This window comes from Dermacentor albipictus, chromosome 10, assembly GCF_038994185.2.
Source record: "Dermacentor albipictus isolate Rhodes 1998 colony chromosome 10, USDA_Dalb.pri_finalv2, whole genome shotgun sequence".
Taxonomy (NCBI): domain Eukaryota; kingdom Metazoa; phylum Arthropoda; class Arachnida; order Ixodida; family Ixodidae; genus Dermacentor; species Dermacentor albipictus.
In genome coordinates this window covers 94,545,491-94,567,170 of record NC_091830.1, presented here as the reverse complement: position 1 = coordinate 94,567,170, position 21,680 = coordinate 94,545,491, and the positions used below count along the sequence as shown (strand labels likewise).

At 47.3% G+C, this 21,680-nt stretch overlaps 1 long non-coding RNA gene across 3 annotated transcripts; it reads right to left on the bottom strand.

Moving 5' to 3' along the window:
• On the bottom strand, positions 1–21,346 carry LOC139050707 (uncharacterized). 3 transcript variants are annotated; one of them, XR_011509036.1, is made up of 6 exons: positions 20,975–21,346; positions 18,780–19,011; positions 15,022–15,184; positions 11,671–12,022; positions 11,401–11,478; positions 1–1,483 (listed from the first exon to the last, which is right to left on the bottom strand). It is a non-coding gene; the product is annotated as an uncharacterized lncRNA (long non-coding RNA). The 3 variants fall into 3 exon arrangements; XR_011509038.1 differs by having other exon boundaries at positions 18,780–19,008; XR_011509037.1 differs by lacking the exon at positions 11,401–11,478 and having other exon boundaries at positions 20,975–21,345.
• Positions 21,347–21,680: the final 334 nt, after the last annotated feature.

The window sequence follows — 21,680 nt, the reverse complement described above, 5'->3', positions numbered from 1 at the left end:
CTTAGCACCCAAGAGAGCAGCCACTAAGCAACCGCGGTGGTTAGACCTATTCTAACCTTATCAGTGTTGCATGCCCAAGCGAAAGAGCAGCAAACAAACCAATTATTACAATGTTCCCGTAATCGGTCATTTATCTAGAGCTCTTGGGTATCTTTAAAATGTCGGTCCCAGTTAGCTGGGACACCCTGTTTATGCGTATATGCAAACCGGCTGGAGCGCTCAATGACTTGATTCAAATGTCCGTGTAGCTGCTTTGGTTAAGCGTCAGTCAGAGGAGAAACATTGTGACGTCAAGCTCGCATAATGGATGTATTTTAGCCTAATACCATTACGAGTAAGGTTTTGGATAATGGCCATTGTCTTTCGTGTCAATCGCCCATTTTCTATGTCATAGGGCAACACCAGCGACCCTTCGTTACAGCGTAGTCTCTTCACTATACGGTCCAAATGCGGCCTCATTGAGGTGGCAATCGCAGCCATGCGAGTGTTGAAATACGACTACTTTCTCGTCGTCTATAAAGAAGCCTTCGGCACTCTTCACATGAAAGGAACTTAATTGCTACTCCAAAGACACTTCTGTGTTTAGATTTCATAATTTTACATCAGCTCTTACAGCATTTCAAAACATTCTGACTTTCGTGGACGCAGTTTCGCTTCAAACAAACCCGTCGCTGCATGAACGGACCTGCGGAAATACACTTACACATAACCCGACGGCATAAATTTGCAAGTGTTTTCGTTTCGTATCCAATGATTATTGTCTGTTGCCTTAGGCTCACCTTTGCTTCACATAAGCGGCGTCACTTATTTCGATAACATTGTTAGCTCTAGGACAAAGTAAAATGTATTTCAAGATGTGGATAGTGTCCCTACAATTTCTCATGCCTTTTCCGCAAGAGAAACGTACGTTTGTCAGTGTATAAAAAATGCCCACTAGCAACAAACATCAGGTTGCCGAGATTCTTAGATCAGGTGTCAGTGTCATACAACGGCGAGAATGGCGTGCTTTACGCTTGTCAGAAATTGCCGATAATCTTGCAATACTTTTTGCAGTCCGCCTAAACCCTCTTCTTATTCTCAAATATACTGACGCTAATCTTCGTCACGCATGCAAACTGTGGAACGCACATAAATAACATAAGTACCGTACATTGCAGGATGCGTAACACTAACTATGCACGGCACCAAGTCACCTGTGGAACATGTCAGCTCACGACGGGCGCAGAGTGTCGGTATTATGCCTGTCTCAAGACAGGCCGTTGTGCACGCGCCGCGATTGTGGGCGCACTGGTAGCGCAGGAAGTGGGCGTAGGTTGCGTCGACCTCGTACCTCAGTCTCCGACCGTCAGTGCCAAAGTGGTGCGTCAGGTTCAGCGAGATTTCTTGAGGCTCGCAAGGTCCAGTGCCAGTGTTGCTGAGGCACAACATGAGCTGGCGCAGAAAGGGCATGTCTCTGATAGCGTCCAACATTCGTGCGAGGTTTCTAAAATTGAGATAAGAGAAGCAATTTTCCTCTGCGCCTAATGTGATGACTAAAATGGAGCTAGAAGATGGTTTGCCACCAATTAAGCAGGAAACAATTGATACAGAACTTCTTTTGCAACAAGCATCACTATAAAAAAAATCACGGTTAGCTTTGTTTTCTTTCAAGTACGTAAGCCCTTCAAACAAACTTCCTGATACAACCGCAAAAACCAGACACGCGCTATCATTAGGCATTGAACATATTTCCTTGCACACATAATTTGTTACGAGATGGTAAAATAAACGGACAAAAAATTTGTATAGTCACTAAAAGCAATAATATTGTGCAGCACCTGAAGAGCGAACAAGTGCAACGGCGATTGCAAACAATAGCTCAAAACCATTCAATTGTTAGCCAAGTCCAACTCTTTTCTACATATAGCGACCCGATGTGTGGGTGTATGTTGCTTTGGCAGTCTTGCTAAGTGGGTCTGTTTGTTTTGCTCAAAAAACCCACAGAATACATGAAACGAATAACGTCGACAATGATGTCATTATTAGTGAATCAATGCAGCGATGCTCCGTATTGCCACCATGGAAATCCATGTACGGCATGCGCTGCCAGCAGGACACCACTCTTACGCTACCATAAAGAAATACGTCGCTACCAAGCAGCACCGCCCAAAGTCCTCACAAATGTGTTGGCGCGGCCTCCAAATCAATCCTTGACCTTAGGGAGGTTAAACGCACTCAGAACACGATTGAGCGAGTAGTTAATTCCAGGCCCGTCACCACAAATTACTATGGGAATTCCCGGATCAACGCAAGCGGCTTTCGCAAGTCTCGATCTGTGTACAAGATATCGGACGCCTCCTGCGTAGTGCAGTGTGACCAGTTTAGGACCCTTCCTATTCAACCGCGACGTCGCGAAATCGATGCTGCTGTAGGTTTTTGGGCAAGGCTACAAGGCACAGAATTCTGCTCTGCTACACTTTGTTCGCGACACGTACACATAAATATTCTCCAGTTTCTGTGAGATTTGGACGTTTCGCGAGCTGCGTACCAACGCTTGTCATGTCCAGAACTCGATGGAGTCACATATTTTACACTTGGTAAACTGCGCACAAATTCTCGCGGTAGCATTCTCAATTTTAAAGAAAACATGGCAAGGAGGGTCAGTCCGTCAAAATGAAAGTAAGGCCACCTCCTTCTATATTAAACGTCTGCTAGTTTCCATTGAGTTCCAGGTTGTGCCGAACAGCTGCACTTTCCAGCTACGTTGGGAAAGTTATGAAGAGGAGAGCAGTGAAGCGCCGTCAATGGTGCCCTCAACGAAGCTATGCCTGTCTTCCAGCGTGGTGGATAAAGAGGGATTGTGATGCATCTCGTGACGTAGTTGCAACGCCAGATACACCTTAACGACCTTCCGCGGTGGTATTTCTAGACCTCTGGAAGCATACGATAGTGTGACTCATGAGGACAGAATGGGTGCCTTCGAAACTTTTGTTATTGGTGGTCACATGTACAATTCAATATGCACATATACGTTTGCAAGTTTTTTTGTGGTGTCTCAAATGGAGGAACATTTTAACAGAGCAGCTGCTTAAGTTTTCGTTCTGCCGTGAAGCGTTACCAGAAAATTCAGCTCAGCATTGGGCTGCCTCGCTTTGCGTACCAACCACCAGCGAAGACACCTCACTACGTAACCTCTTCGCGCCCCATGCGTGTAGACGTAGAGTCGTGACGTCACAGGTGACTAAAGGATCGGAACAGCTGGCAGTGGCTCACCACTCGTGTCCTCTACTCCGTCGATACATGCTGCTGCTGTGGGAAGTCTGAACAAACTCCGGACGGCTGAAGAAGACGCGGCTTACATGGAAGAGCACCATATTGCCCAGCGAATAGCGAAGCGTCGCCGCCGACCAGAGCCGGAGCACCCCGCCGAAGCTGCGGCCGATAAGAGGCGACGCCGAGTCGAGGATTGCGGATTTCAATCCGGGGAACGCGAGTGTCGGCGCCAGAGTAGTCGATGTCGCCGAGAAAGCGATCCTGCACTCCGACTACTCGAAAACTTCCAGGGTGAAGCCAGTCTAAAAACTAGGGCTGCGAACGGCCAATGCGAATTCCAGCGCGAATTTCTGGGCCTAGAATCGCCGCGCTGAGGATCCCGAGTTTCGGGCCGGACTACGAACGCTGCCGACAGAAAGCTCGGCGCCGCCGGGAATCGTTTCAGGACCCGCTCCCTGAATTCTAGCCCGAATTCCTCAGTACAGAGTTTGGGCACAGCTTCCGCGTCTGTGACAGCCTCTGATTCGATGTGAATCTCTCCACTGTGAGCTCGGTGCGGAACGCTGAACAGAAGAGCTCTGCCTAGCAAGCGCTTCGATAGGCCTTCTGTGACGCCGCTTATCACCCCGACAACCATGACGATGGTCGCACGTTGAGGATGAGGACACTATCGAAGATAATCAAGAATGATACTGAAGCACTGCACATAATAAATTGTCGTGCACGTACTGTGGTTTGTATGCGTTTGACTTGGCTGGGGTTTCCATTGCTTACCGGCCTGGCCATGTACGACCCCGCAAAAGCTTGGCGAAATTTAGCAACGTTTAGTATGAACCTACCCGAACCATGTATATCTTCCCAAATCTTAGGAAAACTTCGCAATACTTAGCGGAAGCTGGCACTAGCTCAGCTGGGACCCAGATGTGCACCCGTAGTGAAAAATGCCCATGTTTTTTTCTACCGCGTTATTGTTGTTACGCCCGGTGGGGTGCTAAGCGTTACACATTCAAATGCTTTCCAACAGATGTTTGGCAGTCAATCTTAAGAAATATATGGCTACCTAGTATACTGAGGCATCTACAGACGATCTCCGGAGTAACACACCAATATCTTCGGGTGAGACTGCAAAAGGCCGTGTCGAAGGTACCCAAGTAACTACAAAATAATGCATACTGCTTTGACCAGAAAAGTGCTCTGTGGTTGCCCTTATGCACAAAACCGATGATACAGTAAGCCGTTCATATTGTCACGAAAGGAAAAGCCAGTCAGACAGTTCTAAGCGAACGGCCGTTTACAGTTTGTTTTCGCAGCAGCTACCACGCACACTTCTTCTTCCTCGACAGCTCGCGTAACTAGCGCGTGCCATTACCCCTCCCTCCAAAAAAAAACAAAAAAAACAAATAAATAAATAAATAAAGTTGGGGAGATGTTAAATGCCACAAGGAAAAAATAAAAGAAATGAGAAAGACAACGGACGAGACGACAGGGGCCGAATCACAAAGTTTGTGGATGAGAGTCAGCGCGAATGGTAGGGCTTCATCCTGGTAACGTGAACAATGTCAGAGGAACGTGGTCTACGGGAGTGGTGCGAACTGTCGGCTGGAATAACTTCGTAGTTGACAGGACTTAGACGACGCAAAACAATGTAGGGTCCAAAGTATCGGCGCAATAATTTTTCTGACCGACCTCTTTGACGTATAGGGGTCCAAACCCATACAAGATCTCCCGGGTTGTATGTGACGTCTCGATGACATAGGTTGTATCGACGAGCATCTTGACGTTGTCGGGATAGAATTCGTTGCCGCGCAAGGTGCCGCGCTGCTTCGGCACGCTGAACAAAGGCGTCTGTATCTGGTGCGGTATGGTGCGACGAAGTTGGTAGGAGCATCACGTCGAGCATAGTGGTGACGTCGCGTCCGTAGACCAGACGAAAAGGAGGAAACCCGGTGGTTTCTTGTAGGGCAGTGTTGTACGCGAATGTCACATACGGGAGCAGTTCGTCCCAATTTTTATGGTCCGTGGCAACATACATGGAAAGCATATCCGCGATCGTTTTGTTGAGACGCTCAGTTAAACCGTTAGTCTGCGGGTGATACGCAGTTGCCGTACGGTGCGTTGTCCCGCTCAGCTGCAGGATATTTCGGACCAACTGGGCAGTGAAGGCCGTACCACGGTCTGTGATGACGACAGCGGGAGCACCATGTCGAAGGACGATATTTTTGATGAAGAAGTTAGCAACATCAGAAGCAGTAGCTCGCTGAACGGCTTGTGTTTCGCAGTATCGAGTGAGGTAATCGGTGGCGACGATGATCCAGCGGTTATCAGCCGAAGACTTGGGAAATGGGCCGAGTAAATCCATCCCAACTTGTTCAAAAGGTGAGCAAGGAGGTCGGACAGGCTGAAGCAGACCGGCTGGTTTCAGAGGTGGAACTTTGCGACGCTGGCAATCTCGACAACTTCTGACGTACTGCTTCACGGTTTTTGTGAGTTTTTGCCAATAGTACTTCTGCTTGATCCTCGCGAGAGTACGCGTGAAACCAAGATGCCCAGACGTTGGTTCGTCGTGGCATGCACGTATAACGTCGTCGCGGAGAGTAGCGGGAACAACGAGCAGGAAAGCGGTTGCCGTAGGGTGAAAGTTCTGCTTGTATAGGATGTCGCCACGTAGGCAGAAAGATGACAAGTGACGCGCGAACTGCCGTGGGGGTTGTGGGCGGCTTCCTTCAAGGTATTCAATCAAGGGCTGGAGCTCGGAATCTTGGCGTTGCTGTTGAGCAAGGTTTAAAGACGGAAGAGTACAAAGAAAACCCGAATCGTCGTCAGTATCTAGTGGTGCGGGTTCGACGGGGGCGCGAGAGAGACAGTCGGCGTCAGTGTGTTTCTGGCCAGACTTATAGACGATGGTCACATCAAATTCCTGCAACCGAAGGCTCCATCTTGCGAGACGGCCTGAAGGATCTTTGAGATTCGCCAGCCAGCAGAGAGAGTGGTGGTCGCTGACGACACGGAAGGGGCGTCCGTACAGGTATGGGCGGAACTTCTGGAGAGACCATATGACTGCCAGACATTCTTTTTCAGTTGCTGAGTAGTTTTTTTCAGCAGCAGACAAGGTTCGGCTGGCATACGCAATAACGCGCTCAACACCAGCTTGAAACTGTACGAGTGTCGCTCCGAGACCAACGTTACTAGCATCAGTATGCACTTCTGTGTCAGCATCGGTGTCAAAGTGACCAAGGATCGGTGGTGTCTGTAGACGTTGCTGAAGGTCGTGGAAGGCGTCGGATTGTGCCGGGCCCCAAACAAATGTGACGTCGTTCTTGATGAGTCGTTGCAAAGGTTCGGCAATTTCACAAAAATTGGGTACAAAACGCCGGTAATACGCGCAAAGCCCTAAAAATCGGCGGACATCGTGTTTTGTCTTCGGTATCGGGAACAGAGCGACTGCCATGGCTTTGTCAGGGTCAGGGCGCACACCGGTGCTGCTGACAATATGACCTAGAAATTTGAGCTCCTCGTAGCCAAAGTGACATTTTTCGGGCTTCAGGGAGAGGCCGGCGGTGCGGATAGCTTGAAGAACCGCCTCAAGCCGCTGGATGTGTTGTTCAAACGTGGTGGAAAAAACAACTACATCGTCTAAGTAGACTAAACACGAGTTCCACTTGAGGTCATATAAAACTGTGTCCATCATGCGTTGAAATGTGGCCGGAGCGGAACACAATCCAAAAGGGAGGACCTTAAATTGATAGAGACCGTCGGGTGTTATAAACGCCGTTTTTTCCTGGTCCCGTTCGTCAACTTCAATTTGCCAGTACCCAATACGCAGATCCATTGAAGAAAAGTAACGGGCATGTCGCAGGCGATCCAAGGAGTCGCCAATTCGAGGAAGTGGGTAAACGTCTTTTTTCGTGACCTTGTTCAGTTTGCGGTAATCGACACAGAAGCGTAGTGAACCATCTTTCTTTTTAACTAATACAACAGGTGAAGACCAAGGACTTGTCGATGGTTGAATGACGTCATCGTCGAGCATTTGTTTAACTTGATGACGAATAGCATCCTGTTCTCTTTGCGACACGCGATAAGCGTGTTGGCGAACAGGTTGGACGGTCGGTTCAGTGATGATTCTGTGTTTGATTAAAGGAGTCTGTTTGACCTTCGACGTGGTGGCGAAACAGTCGCTAAATGACGATAGCAGAGTGAGGAGCCTCTTCTTCTCATTTTGGTCTAGCTGTGGGTTGACGTTGATGTGACTGGTCAAGTCCACATCGCTGGGTTCCGGAATCGAGATTGTCGTTACCGAAGCACAGGCGTTGGAATCGGCCACCGTTTCAAAGTAGGCCATGGTGGTATGCCTCGCAAAGTGCTTGTATTCGCCACTGAAGTTGGTAACTAGAATCGTGGTTTGCCTATGTTGGAGCTCTACGAGACCTCGTGCGACGCCGACTTCGCGATCCAGCAATATGGCGAGGTTACCTTCGGCAATGCCTATTCCTAGTTGTTCTTGGGGGCATTCAACGAGGACGAAGATGCTACTTCGAGGCGGTAACGTCACGCAGTCATCGACCACGCGTAAAGCCGCGCGGTGATGTTCATCCTCCACACTCGAATCCGAAGAAACGTAGTTAGAAAAAGTCACGAACAAGTCACGAAGGTTAATGATCGCCCCATACTCCTGGAAAAAATCCATGCCCAGTATAACTAGTCGAGAACACTTGGGCAGCACAAGGAAAGACGCTACGAAAGTCGAAGTAGAAATTGCAAGTCGGGCGGTGCATCGTCCAATGGGTGACACGAGGTGTCCTCCGGCCGTAATCAGATGTGGGCCGTCCCACGCTGTCAGCACCTTGCGTAGCCGAGTGGCCAGTGAGGCACTCATAACCGAGTAGTCAGCTCCCGTATCGACAAGTGCAGTTACCGGATAACCGTCGATTGAAGCAGTAATAACAGCAGAAGTTCTTTTTGCAGTTTCGAATGAAGGCGTCAGCGGTACGTCGCGAGGGGATGGCGTCGGCGGAGGATATTTGACGGTTCGCATGACAGTGGCCTCACCCCCGGAGGTCGCCGTTTTCAGTTTCCCCGGCGCGGGCTTCCACCGTTGACTCCAGCGGAATCAAAGGCGGGTCGAGCACGGTTTGGTGACGCGTACCGACGACGTGAAGGCGACCGTGACTGTCTTCGCTGTTGGGCAGGAGGAAGCCGGTTACTTTCTAGGTATTGCTCGATGTCGTGCGGGCGTTCGCCATAGCGCGGGCAACGGGTGTCCGGATGGTATCCCCGCAGACCAATCCGTCGGTACTGGCAGTCGCGATACATGTGACCAGCCTCCCCGCAGTGATAGCACAACGGACTGTTGTCGGGGGCGCGCCATACTGTAGATTTGCGCGGACCAGGATGAAAAGGTGCTTGCGGGTTCGTGCGGTGGATCGGACTTGGGGAGCGTCGAGAAATCCCAGCAGGCGGCTGCGAAAAACGGCCCGTCGACGGCGCGGAAGCCCGAAGAGCATCCGCGTACGAGAACGTGGGAGGTTCGGGTCGTGTTGGTGGCGAGGGATGAACCACTTTGCCGATTTCTTCCCGAATGACATCCGTAAGAACCGCGGCACTGGGAGGTGCCGGAGCTGATGAATAGGACTTCTGCAGTTCTTCTCGAACGATTTGTCGTATTAGCTCGGTAAGGGACTCCCTGTCATCATTTGCAGGTACGAGAGAGCATGCAGCAGTCATGGTGGTCTGGCGTTCATACTGCGAGAGCCGCTGCCGAAGCATACGTTCCATGACTGTTGCCTCACGAACGAACTGAGAGACTGTTGTAGGAGGATTGCGCACGAGGCCCGCGAAAAGCTGTTCCTTTACGCCTCGCATTAACAGACGCACCTTCTTGTCTTCTGGCATTAGTGAATCGGCCCGACGGAACAATCGCGTCATGTCTTCGACGAACATGGCGACGGTTTCGTTTGGCATTTGGAACCTCGAAGACAGTGCCTGTTCGGCTCTTTCTTTCCTTTCGGGAGTGCAGAAGGCTTCGCAAAGCAGTCGGTAAAACTCCTGCCAGCTGGTAAATGAGGCTTCGTGGTTCTCGTACCATACTCTCGCCGCGTCTAAAAGGGAAAAGTAGACGTTCTTCAACTTACGGCGATCGTCCCAGTCGTTAAAGGCGGCGACCCGGTTGAAATGGTCCAACCAGTCTTCAACGTCCTCAAAGGCGTCGCCATGGAACGGGTTAGGCGTGCGAGGCGCGTTGAGAATGCATGGTACGGCAGCATTTGGCATCCGCTCGGTTTGGCTTGCGGTAGTTGTTGACATCTTCCTCACGGAGCTTGCCAGGGGGCTGTATTGCGGTGGAAGACCTTGGAGGCGACGGCTGCTTCGATAGATTTCTGCCGTCCCCGAGGTACTGGCGTCGGTAGCTTCTGGTTGAGGACCCGTAGGCATACGATGGATGCGTACCCAGCACGTCCACCAGTTTGTCACGAGAGGAAAAGCCAGTCAGACAGTTCTAAGCGAACGGCCGTTTACAATATCAATAAGCAAACAGTCCAAAACAAAAGAACAATCAATTTCGGTGGACCATCATCAATAGGGAGCTATATTTGGCCACTACCAATCATATGTTAAAAAGACGTTCGCATGAATTGTCGCCTAACCGCACCTCATCGGGAGAAATCGTGGGATCCTCCATTGCAATCAATGCTGCTACTGTACTACAATGTTCCTGGGCTTCCTACAATATAGCACAGTTGAGCAGGAACGCTTCTGCGCAAGCCACATTTACAACACTTCAAAGCCTCCAAACTCAAGCATTCCATACCTATCTTGAACTTTCGATGCATATATCTATAGCGGCTACCCAAGCCATCATGCATGGTCACCTGATCATGACACATATATTATTTGGTGTGCTGAAGAAACATAAGATACGCACCTGATCTTCCGTGGCACCATCTGGCTTGCCGCCCTACAATGAGGACGTATACAACGCACGCAAACATCGTTACACTGCACCCCGGCTCTGCCATTAGCTTGTGCACATCCTAGAAACAACCGTCAAATTTTGATGTATACGCCATTCGAAGGTACACCTCACTATTGCTGAATTATAAAGCAAAGTTGTGGTGGCATCAAAAGTGTTAGGAGAAGTTACCCTACAATTTCCATACGAGGGGCACTACGCCCCACTCCGCGGTCATACTGACGGTTCTCTCTAGTCTGCGTGCTCGACACGAGCAGTTCACATGCGAGAAAAGCTTGTTTTAATCCAGATTAAGACACCTTGTCTGGCGAATTCTACGGCAGGACAGCGTCCAGCGCTTCCGTTGGCAGCCAAAATTATTACTGAACTAGCAATTATATGAACATTCTAAGCGGAATGCAACCTTCGTTGTCGCCATGGCGTACAGTATGAAGGACAAGTGGGATAACATCGTGGCTGCGGGGCGTACGCTTTAGTTTCAAGTGAAACAATGCGAGGATGGTTGCTTCCACCTGCGGGGCGTACGCTTTAGTTTCAAGTGAAACAACGCGAGGATGCCGAGGATGGTTGCTTCCACCTGAAGCGTGGAAGTGGTGGCAGGGAGTGCGTTCTGCTCTGGTGGCCTGTGCGTATCGTGCAGCAGAGTGCGGCCGTGCGGGCCCGATTTAGAAAACAATCTTGTGGGTACAGAGTCTTGCTGCGCGGAGGGCTGGTACCTTTGTGTGCGCTGTATTATTGCCGCTTACTTCGTACTGTAGTGAGACGTAGCAAGATGGTTGATTCGCTCGCTGAGGCTGCCACTGTTCCCCGCGCAACCCTTTCGATAGCAAGTGTCTGCGATCATCGAGTGACATCTGTTTATGCTTGCCTGTGCACGCGTCACACCTTGCTTGCCAGTTAGGGAGTAAGCAACTACTATCCTCACCTTGTACAGCTTACCTTACCATGTTAGGGATACTGAACAGACGGTCACTATCAGGGCAAAAATGCTTGGACAGTGGTTAGAACGAACGTGCGCGATGAGGACTAGTTCGCAGCCCGATGTCTGCAGTCCGGTGAAGTCTACTTTACTAGAAGCAGGTCCTACTTTAATTTTGCCGCCAACTATGGTTTCGGGACTCTCCTCGCGCTTTTACCATTAGGGAAATCATATTAAGTTCCTTTGTACTTAATATATTTACCCTTTTCTTCGTACAGCGCATCGAACCCAACTTTCTTGGTTGCCCTCTCAGCCTTCCTTTATGTGTGCGTGTCTCTCTCTGTCAATGAAAAAAGAAGCCACAAAAATTGCACAATAGGTAGTGTAGTGGCGGACTTGGTAAACGCGTAGGAAACATTCAACAATTCGCAGTTAACATTCCTTCGTTAAATTCAGCATGCAATCACTTGCCGAAAACGTGGTTATTTAGGGCCCTACTTTTCTGAAGAGAAAGGAAGAAAGAAAAACGTACCTGTTGGTAACGTTCAAATCGAGACGAGCATCCATCCGGAGCAATTCACGGAACACCTCCTCTTCTCGGAGGTCACAATTTAGCAGCGATATGTCTTGAAAGCATTAATCAGCTTGTTGAACCATTCTTAGTCGACATAGATTCCGAAAATACGGCAACACAAAGTCTGTGCACGGGTCGCGAAACGCAGAGACTTCAACGTCGATCACTGCGATCCCGTCTCGCAAACTGAAGCCCCGGTAGAAGTGTCTGGGTGACCCGGAGACTGCCGAGATGAACAGGCACAAACGGTAAATACAAATGTCACTGGCCAGGAGTGCCCTTGTGAATGTTTCCCATTCGGCAAGATGATCTGCGAATAACAACGGTGGCAATCTGTTTCGTATGTCAAAACTATCATTGTTTCGAATGTGCGCGTGTAATGAAAAACTCGTGTGAAAACATGGACAACATTTAAGAATGCCAGCGCGCAATCAAATGTCTTTTTTGGAATGCTCTGCACAAATCTTGACGTCATTTATTCAAAGACAACAGCAGCATACAGTGCGTATGGCGGTCTCATCATGGTCATCATTCTTGAAATATATTGCTTTGGTTTTAAACACTAAACCTATGCACAAGCGGTTTGCCATAACAAAAAATGCATGTTTGGTTGGCTGGATATCGGACTTTCTTTCCCAGCGTTTGTAATATGTATATTTCAACTCTAACTCACCCTTGATGCCTGTTTCGTCAGGTGTTCTCGAAGGCTCAGTACTGGGTCCTCTTTTATACCTGCTTTTTATTAATGATCTGCCCCTACACACCTCAGTTAAAATACGCCTTTTTACTGGTCATCGCATTTGATATCATACAAAATCTCCTACTGATCATCTTGCCTTTAGCAATTGTTTTGCCGACTTCTGTAACTGAGCCAAAGCATGGCAAATGAATATCAACTTTTCCAAAACTGTCTTCATGTCCTATACACCACGCTCATCCCCTTCCTTCTTAGCCTATGTCTTTAACAATATTACTTTAAATTGTAAAGCCTCTTGCAGACCCTCGCAAAATTGAGTGCCTAAAATTCCTTCACACGTTAATCAATTCCGCTCCTCTCTCCTCTCTAGGTATTTCTTAGACTCTCTCCAAACCCTTGAAGCCGACGACGAAGTGTTTCTTGATACAGCGCTGCTTTTTCTAGCTCCGGTTTATTTCTGTGAAAATCTAAGTTTATCCGCTTGTCCTCGCTCCCTGGTCGGTCGTGATGAAAGTGGACGACCCCGCACGTCTGCCGGCGACGGCGGCCTCAGCGGCGGCCGCCTCCATGGAGTGGATCGGTCAGCAGAGCGGCAGCGAGGACACCCATGTCTACTCTCTCAGCAGTGAGCACACTTCCGATGACGACTTTCAGCGGGTGCAGAGCCGCAGAGCGAAGAGAAGAAACACCAGGACGTCCTCATCGTCAAGCACGCAAACAGTAGGACACACGCAGAGGCCGGACGCCAATAGCATCATATTTATGCCCTTGCTTCCCACCGTCAACATGAAGCTACTCAACAGGCAATCTGCGTCGATGTCACTGGAAGCTCTGGTACCAAATGAAATATCAGACATTCGAGTCCACACCCTAAAAAATCTACTGGCGGTTGATGTCCTGCATGCGGCTGCTCCGAGCACTCTACGCAGCGTAGCGGACATCGATGGCATTCAGGTTCGCTCTGACATCCGTCTGAGATCGGACGTAGTCGCACGACGACGCTACGACGTAGACGTCGCCATCCTTAATAACGACTTCCCGATTCTTATCAAGCCAGCCAATGATGAGGTCATTGCTGATGTTAAGCGGCTGGGCAGTTCACGCTGCGGGAAGATTGCATTCAAGGGTAAAATATACCCTCGCATGTTAAGGTGGGACACTTCAAACATGCAGTGCGGCCTTTCATTGCGAAACCTCTTCAGTGCCCCAAATGCATGAAACTGGGACACGTGAGCAGCGTCTGCAAAATTCAGGGAGCATGCCTCCGTTGCGCCGAGCCCCACGCTGCAGATAAATGTGGCGCGACTGTAATGAAGTGTGCAAACTACGGAGGGTCACACGAACCTTCATCGATGAAATGCCCGCATATTAAGAAGGGAATGGCTATCTTGAAAGAGATGGCGAGAGATCATTCGTCTCATTGCCAAGCCGCTGATAAAAACAGGAAGCGACGTTCCCGTCGCCGGCGATCCTCAAGGAAGGGTGTTGTCTCTGCGACGCGCATGCCACTTCCTGCAACACCACCTCCTCTTCTGCCACCCAGGCCAGACACTGTGGAAAGCACCGCGAAGAACAAGGCGACTGAGAAGACCACACCTGTGGAATCTTGGCCGGCTCTGCCGAAACGACAGCATCCACCGACAGAATCACAGGAAAGTTTTTTTTGACAACCCCCAACGTGTACTCTCAGTGATTTCTGCGAGCAAGTCAGGCAGGTGACTTATATGCTGCAATCGCTAATTAAAACAATGCGCATCAAACTGAACAAGCTGCAAACCCCTGCAGCTTGAAGTGCTCTGCAAATACTGGATGCACTAAATCGAGTGCTTGCTAGCATCGTTTAGGCATCATGGCTCGACCAATGTTCCCCTTCCGCACTGAAGTTATAAGTGCATCGATCTTTCAGTGGAATGCTACGGCTCTAAGGACCCGTATAGCAGACTTTCGCCAATTTGTTTTTCCAAATCGCTTTCTCATACCGGTAATTTGCGAACCAAATACAGTACTTCCACTCAGACTATCCGGTTACGAATCTTTCGTCTCGTCCACATGCGGCGCGAGCACGAAAGTAATCATCTACATCTGCACGGACTTTACATTGGTCGCTAACGCGGTACAGCCTCATGACGACAACCAATATGTCCGCCTGCATATCCAAAAGAAGGATGTGTCATTTACACTAATGGGGCCTACAATGGCCCCATGATATACCCTGGATACCTTTAGTGCTGCTCAGCATGGCTAAATTATATTACCTGGGAAGGTTATGCAAACTTTCGCCTAAATACTTATCTCTTCTTAAAATCCGATAACATTTAAATGCACTTTCGTGAAATATCAGCAACAACGCTGTGGATCCGTAGCTTTTCCGCAAGCAGCCAACACGGGGCAGCCAATAGAAATATTTTGGTAGAGAGACCGATAATGACTGTGAGGGTCAAACCAGAAGAAACATTTTTGAAATGTTGAGTCTCACTGTTTAGCGCACACCATGATGATGGCGACCAGAATACACATTGGAAGCTTCGTGCGCATGAGTGGACCTAAATAAGTCCCCTACATTACCATTTAATTACAGAAGGCGAAAGCAAACTAACGACTCGACCCCTTACCAGGTGCTTGAAATTCCAATCTTGATGTTCGAGATCCTGTCATGGGCCCTGTTTGTTCGTCGCTTGTCGGCATCTTCTCGTCTTTTGTTGTCACAAGTTCGATTGTCATCACAATGTTGTAGTGAAGCAAGAATCTGGCAGAACAATCAGGCCATCCGAATCCCTACATGAAGTTGCAAGGTGGTGTATAAGGGCTCATTGGTCAAGACGTGTAAACCGGGCGTGTTGGTATTAAATACTCATGAAAATAGGCCAAAAGAACGCAATTATTAACGAAAACGAGCCGTTCGTCCCGTCCTGCCTTTTTCATTCGTTGTTGTATCAGTCTGTTTTCGCAAATATTATTTGTTCATCTGGCTATTCCAAAAATTTATGTACTACGTGACGCCCTTCGTCAGACTGATGTTCCACAGTCAGCGCCATGCTCATGACTGCTGCTGGCTAATGCTCCTCTGACTAGATCTCGTACCCATCAACAAATTCCCAGGAGTGTAAACGTGTGAGTAGCCGTCGCCCTAGCTCAATTATTAGAGCAACGCATGTGCTGTGCAGAGTGAGTTTCCCCACCATCCGCGGGCAAATTAATTGCATTATTGTCCTTTTTCGTTTAATTCGTTCTTATCGTTTGCATATTCTATATTATAAATAAGACATGCTACCAATATTCTTTCTTTGACTTGAGGAGCTGTTTGCTTCGTAAGGTCGCAATGTAGGGAAGCCCATGAGAAATAATTTTTGAAGATGAAGGAATGACTGCAGCATGGCGGGATTATTTAAATAGACTGCTGTGCAGAATGAGCTTATTTGCTCAATTAAATTATTGACCGATAGCAGAGCAAGTGACCTGATTACCAATACAAAATACTCTTGACTTAGATGCTCATATGAATTGATGGTTGTTTACGCCGGAGCAACAACTGTATGAAGGCATATAAAATTTGGATATAGATATGAGACACCTCCGATTGGCAAGGGGTATTTCATTGCAGTGTTTACCATATGAACATCCGTCAAATAGAAAACGAACAAGGAGTGCCAAGCAGTACATTATTTGGCAATCAACCTGTGTACTGCCTCCCTGCTTTGGCTTTGTCCGGTTTGTTTCAAAGTCATTTACTGCTAGCTACGAAGAGAACCGCAATAATGCCAAAAGGACGTAGTAGCTAAAATCTTCATTAGCAGGGTTCCGGACAGTGCCAAAATATGTTAACGTTATGCTCTTGGTTTCAATAATAGGAAATAACTAACAGCTATACTGCCTGGATAAAGGCCTGCCTATTAACTTCAAATGCTATTTATATATATGCTACAATACTGAGCTTTCAGTGATATCCTATGTGTGCTATATGCCATACAATACAGTCCGCGTCAGCTGTAATCACTTTTCAAGTGCCACGTGGCGATGCCACGGGTTTATACTAGAAATTCGTTTTAATTGGCAATCAAACATGTTGGTTTTGTAAACCTTGCACTCGCAAGCAATTTACTCGAGTGTAAACTTGGCAAGACTAACATTCTAAAGATCTGCTTTAGTTGGGATTTAAAAATCGTGCAAATATCTAGTCAACATAGATTTCAGGCAACATGCCATACGTCTGTTACGCAGCTTGTCCAAACCATATCACTGAATAGGTGGGGAAACGAGTGCTAAAGCAAATTCCCCGAAAATGAGACACGTTAGCGAGCCAAAATGCCGAGTAGAAAATCGGCAATTAATCCATACATTCATCAAGTTCATGAAAATATATTTGCAGAACGTAGTGATATTACTGTTGCGTTCTCAAGCCAAAATAAATTAACAAGCCTTGGCGGGAAGAGCGGATCAGGCTCACAATCTCGTTCTCTTTGATGCTTTCAGATTTACTCTGCTTGGGCGGCTCTAATGGCTGGACAGGCGCGCCCACGGCGAGCCATTTCACGTATGAGTTGTCGCCGTCGCTCGTCGAAGGCTGCCAGTTACTCGAGGGAACACACAGTGCGTTGCCGTCCCATCTGTTTTCTGAGTATGTACTGAACCCAAACGAAGTCGGCGTACCTCTCGCGCAAAACTTCCCTGTGCTTTTCCACCCCGACGGAAGCAAAATGGCTCTGATTGGTTGCGCGCGTTATGTGAGCGCGCGCCTATGCAATAGTAATCCTTGCTAGAAGAAGAAAAGGGGGGTTAACCAAGGGACCGATTTTACTAACCATAAAAAAGCCAACAAACACACCAAGTTCAACTCAAGGAGAATTATTTTTACATAGTTTCACTAAATAATTTCATAACTTTTATATTTAGTTCTACTTGTGTGTACAAGTATTCTCTCCTGTCTTCTTCTTGGTATATTAGCTTGTTAGCTACTCATGATATGGAATCCTTGATAATGAGTGACGCTCCAGCGCCGGCACAGCTGTCAACTAATCAAGCCACTGTTTACTGCAACTGCTCTCCGTGTTTTTTTCTTCGCGTGACGAGCAAGACAATGTCACCGAAACTTCTCAGCCAATACAAGCATACAAACGTCGCTTGAAAGAGGAGCATTTCAATGGTTTTCGTGCAATTTACTGCAAAACATGTGACTGTCGACCTATGTAACGATAGTGTGTTTCTGGATTTGCCAAACTAATCATTTACGCAAAACACAACCATCTGTGGAAAAACATTTATCAGGAAATCATCCATCTTATTTCGAAAGAATATTGTGGAAATGGTTGCACATGAGATAAACGTTATTCATGAGCAAGGTCCCCTAAACGTTGTGATATTGTTGTTGGTATGCTTCCCGGCACATCTTTTATTACGCATCCATTAGGCGAAGGTATATGTAGGTTTTGATCCCGCAAATCAAGGTTTCACTGATAGTTTGTATGATGTGCGCGTGTGTGCTTGGCGTCGCTCTTTTATCCAGTATCGGCTCGGCTATGCTTAAGACCTTTACTTAAAAGTCGCAATTACGTTTTCTTGGAACTGCCAGCACAAGTGCAGCTCTTTGAGAACGTGTTCTGTAACGCTATATTTGTGACTGAACGGCGGATTCGTCAGCGAGAATATTCACACTAGATGAATTGTTTGTGCTATAAAAGGAAGCACTTTAGAAACTACTAAATAAGGTAATTAGAATATGTTCTATTTCGTTTGAGCGGGTATTTCAACCACTCGCATTGCCTCTATTCCATATATCGTAAAATTTGCGCATTGCTGAAATACTGTGGGGTGTTTGAGGAACTTATGTGGCATACACTAGAATATTTATTAATTTATTTATTTATTCAGTTTACCCTACAGGCTCGCAGGAGCATTCGGTAGTCGGGGAGGGGGGGTTACCAAAGTATGACACTGTACTGTAGGTAGACGTATTTTATACAATTCTGCCTTACGTTTTGCATCGTTTGATGACAATACGCGCACAACGCAAATATATTGGTGTGTTATATACACTCATCATTTTTAAATGTGTGCCTGTTGTTTAATATGCTGAAATAGGCATTCATGCAGATAGCCAACGATGAGACGTAGGAAAAGGTCTCAAAATATGTTCTCATATATATCGATGGCTTGCCATTATTATAGAACTAGGAACGTAGAATTAGGCATGAATCATGCACAATGGCAGCTTAGTTCTCTTTATTTCCTCTCGGAGGTGCGTGTAGCACATGCGAATGAAACAAAGAAGTACGCAAACATCCCAATTAACGGCACTCTAACTTTGTAAAGTCGTTCAACATTGCTAGATTTCTGGCGCATTGTTAATGCAATTGGTTGGTTTTCCACTACTTACGTGTTCCTTCCGGCACTACGGCTTCATCATCGGCAAGCATTAGCTTAAGGCGGCAGGTCCTTTGATCCAAGACTTTGAGGTCTGGAAGAACGCGTACCCTTACGATTGCTTCGTTTTGCTGGCCGAGCATCATCCTTCGTGTATGTGCGCCAACCAAGCGTTCCAAACTCAGGCCTGCGATATGCATTCGTCCATTCGCAACAGCGTCTGAGGCGTCATCCTCTGTCGCCTGCTGCGGAGATAGCGTACCGTCATCCGGTGCATTTTATTTATTTTATTTATTTATTTATTTCAAGTACCTGCAGCGCCCGAAGGCATTATTGCAGGGGGGGGGAATATACAGTGTACATAAGCTCGACAAAATACAGAACTGGTCAAACAAAAATAACACAACAATAGAAAAAATTGGAGGCGCCGCTTATGTTTCTCTCCTGTGTACTGTCTGAGCCCTGGAGAGGAAACATATGCGCTGTTCTGGAGCAACAAAAGGAAATTGGTGAACAAAGTGCAGCAGGCATTACATGGCTTCAAGCATTTCCAGTGCCTCCATTACTAGTTTATTTTATTCTGCAGAAACGGCTGTGAAGCTGAAAGTTGGAAGCCACCTGTTGGTGAATTCTTCATCGCCCTGCAGTAACAGTTTGGTTGAGGGACGATGTAAAGACTGAAACAATGTTGACCACTGCAGGTTCTTTAAGAAGCCCGTAAATGGTAAAAGCAGGCATATTTTATTATTTTATTAGAATTTGTTTAACAGCACAAAAAATGTCACCGTGCATAGACGGCGGCAGTTCTCTGGAAGAAATAGTCGCTGCGCTAATTCCTATCCGGTGGCGTCGTTCTCACACTAAGTGGGAGCCGTATTGCCCAGCAACCGGTGCTACCAACACAGGAATATTTCCCTACATCTAGAGATGTGTAGTCCGCTTTAGCTAAAGGGGCAATTTCTCGTAAATAAAAGGTGTAGTAAGGAGAAACCAATGCTTCGATGCTGCGACGATAGATATGTTGAACTGCTACCACGAAGGCATGTTTGCGTTCCTATGGGCACAAGCTATCCCTACGTGAACATACTATGTATGACTAATGATCGCGGTGCAGCGTAGGGAGGAAATATCGCTAAGTAAACTATGAGGTAAAGGTGCCTTTTGATCGTTAATAAACTACTGCTGCGGCCAATTGTGGTGTTTATTTCTGCCTGTTGTGAACCAAATATTGACGTGTAAAAGGCGAAAAAGAAAACTTTTGCTGTAACATCAGAAAGCATAAGAGAACATCGCGCCGTCAGCACACAGACACCCAGCACCAGGTACGATAAGCCGGTGGCTGTGCTGAGAGTCTATACATGCCTATACTAAAATATAACACGAAGTGGCAAATGACACAGCAACCTCGACAGAAATAGCAGTTGTGACGTGTAGGGCCAGTTTTCGCATGCAGGAAAGTTAAAGAAAACGGCCATGTATATTCGTACTGTAAAACACATCCTCTAAGTGACCTTAAGCACGTAATTGCGGGTGTGCTTCACCGGTACACTGCAAATGAGAAAACCCATTGCACATGCTTGACAGCTTTACAAAGGTGTCGTAAAGTCGCACACTGCATGGCCACGCGTATTCCTTTATTGAAGGCCGGGCACCCTTTTTCTGTCCAATTTCAGGAAAGGTTCCACGTAATCAGTCTTTTGTGTTTAGAGCAAAGTATAGCCTAAGTGGCCCAAATTGCCGGGCTCCCCCGCCATGGCGTTCCCGGTAATCAGCTCCTGGTTTTGGCACGCAAAACCCCATAATTATTATAATTCTAATTTAATGAGAATTTCAATTGGCGGTTTACTAATACAGCGGCCATCGTGCTTAGGAACTTTTGCCTGGAGGACAGTATTCCACACTAGAAAAAAAGGAAGATTGCGAAGACATCGCCCTGCATTTTTAAGTACGTGGTGCAACTTTCATAGAAACGCTATGACATATTGCAGGCTTGAGATCTCAGGCGCTACAGTTACGGGGACGATGTATTGGTTATTAGTAGTCAAAATAAGCAATGTTCATGGGACGCACTCCCTGAACACAGGAAATTATGCATGTCAGGAAAGCCGGCACAACACTGCTAGCCTACCGACCCCAAAAAGTGGTCCTGACAAGAAAACTAGTCAACGTCGCCGAGAAAGCTACAGACAGCAAAGTACCGGCACTTGCCTGCGTCCTTGACAATGATTTCGCTTGTATGGGTGCATCATCTTCTAAGACTGCGTGTACTTGATCACCATCTCCTTGCATATTGATATGTCGTTCCCACCGTGGATTTGTGGTTCCGAGCGTTCGAGCAGATCGTTGGTGCCACCGTACCCTTCCTTGCTCGGTCTGTTCTAGACATGGCGCTAGAACAACTATTTCGAAGCGCATGTATGAAAAGTCACGTGTCTCAACAGAAGTTACGGCACATAAGCAGGCGATGCTTACGTTGCTCGTGAGACGGTGAGATAATATTATTTCGCTTTTCATGCACCTTCAATTCGGATAGCGTAAAGATGATATCAGTCGTTTCCCATATATTCGTTGAGACACGCAGTGGTATTCTAGCCGTCGGCTTTGTGTGGAATCATATTTGTTTGCTTGATATATCCCCTCGCCACTGCGTTTTGCAAAATGTACTTGCAAGATTGGTTAACTTTAAATAATATATAAAAGAATATGGTATAGCATAGTAAGCTGCTGGGCTTGTTGCTTTCCAATCATTTTTCCAAAGGGGAGCGAAGGAGCGTAGACGAAAAAGGGCACGTGGACTGGAAACCAGCTCACTAGCAACTAAATATATTTTCAGGACAAACCACCAGGAACGCTATAGCGCGTGCGCCGCCTACGAAAATAGTGAAAAGGATAACTTTTTTTTTGTATATAAAAG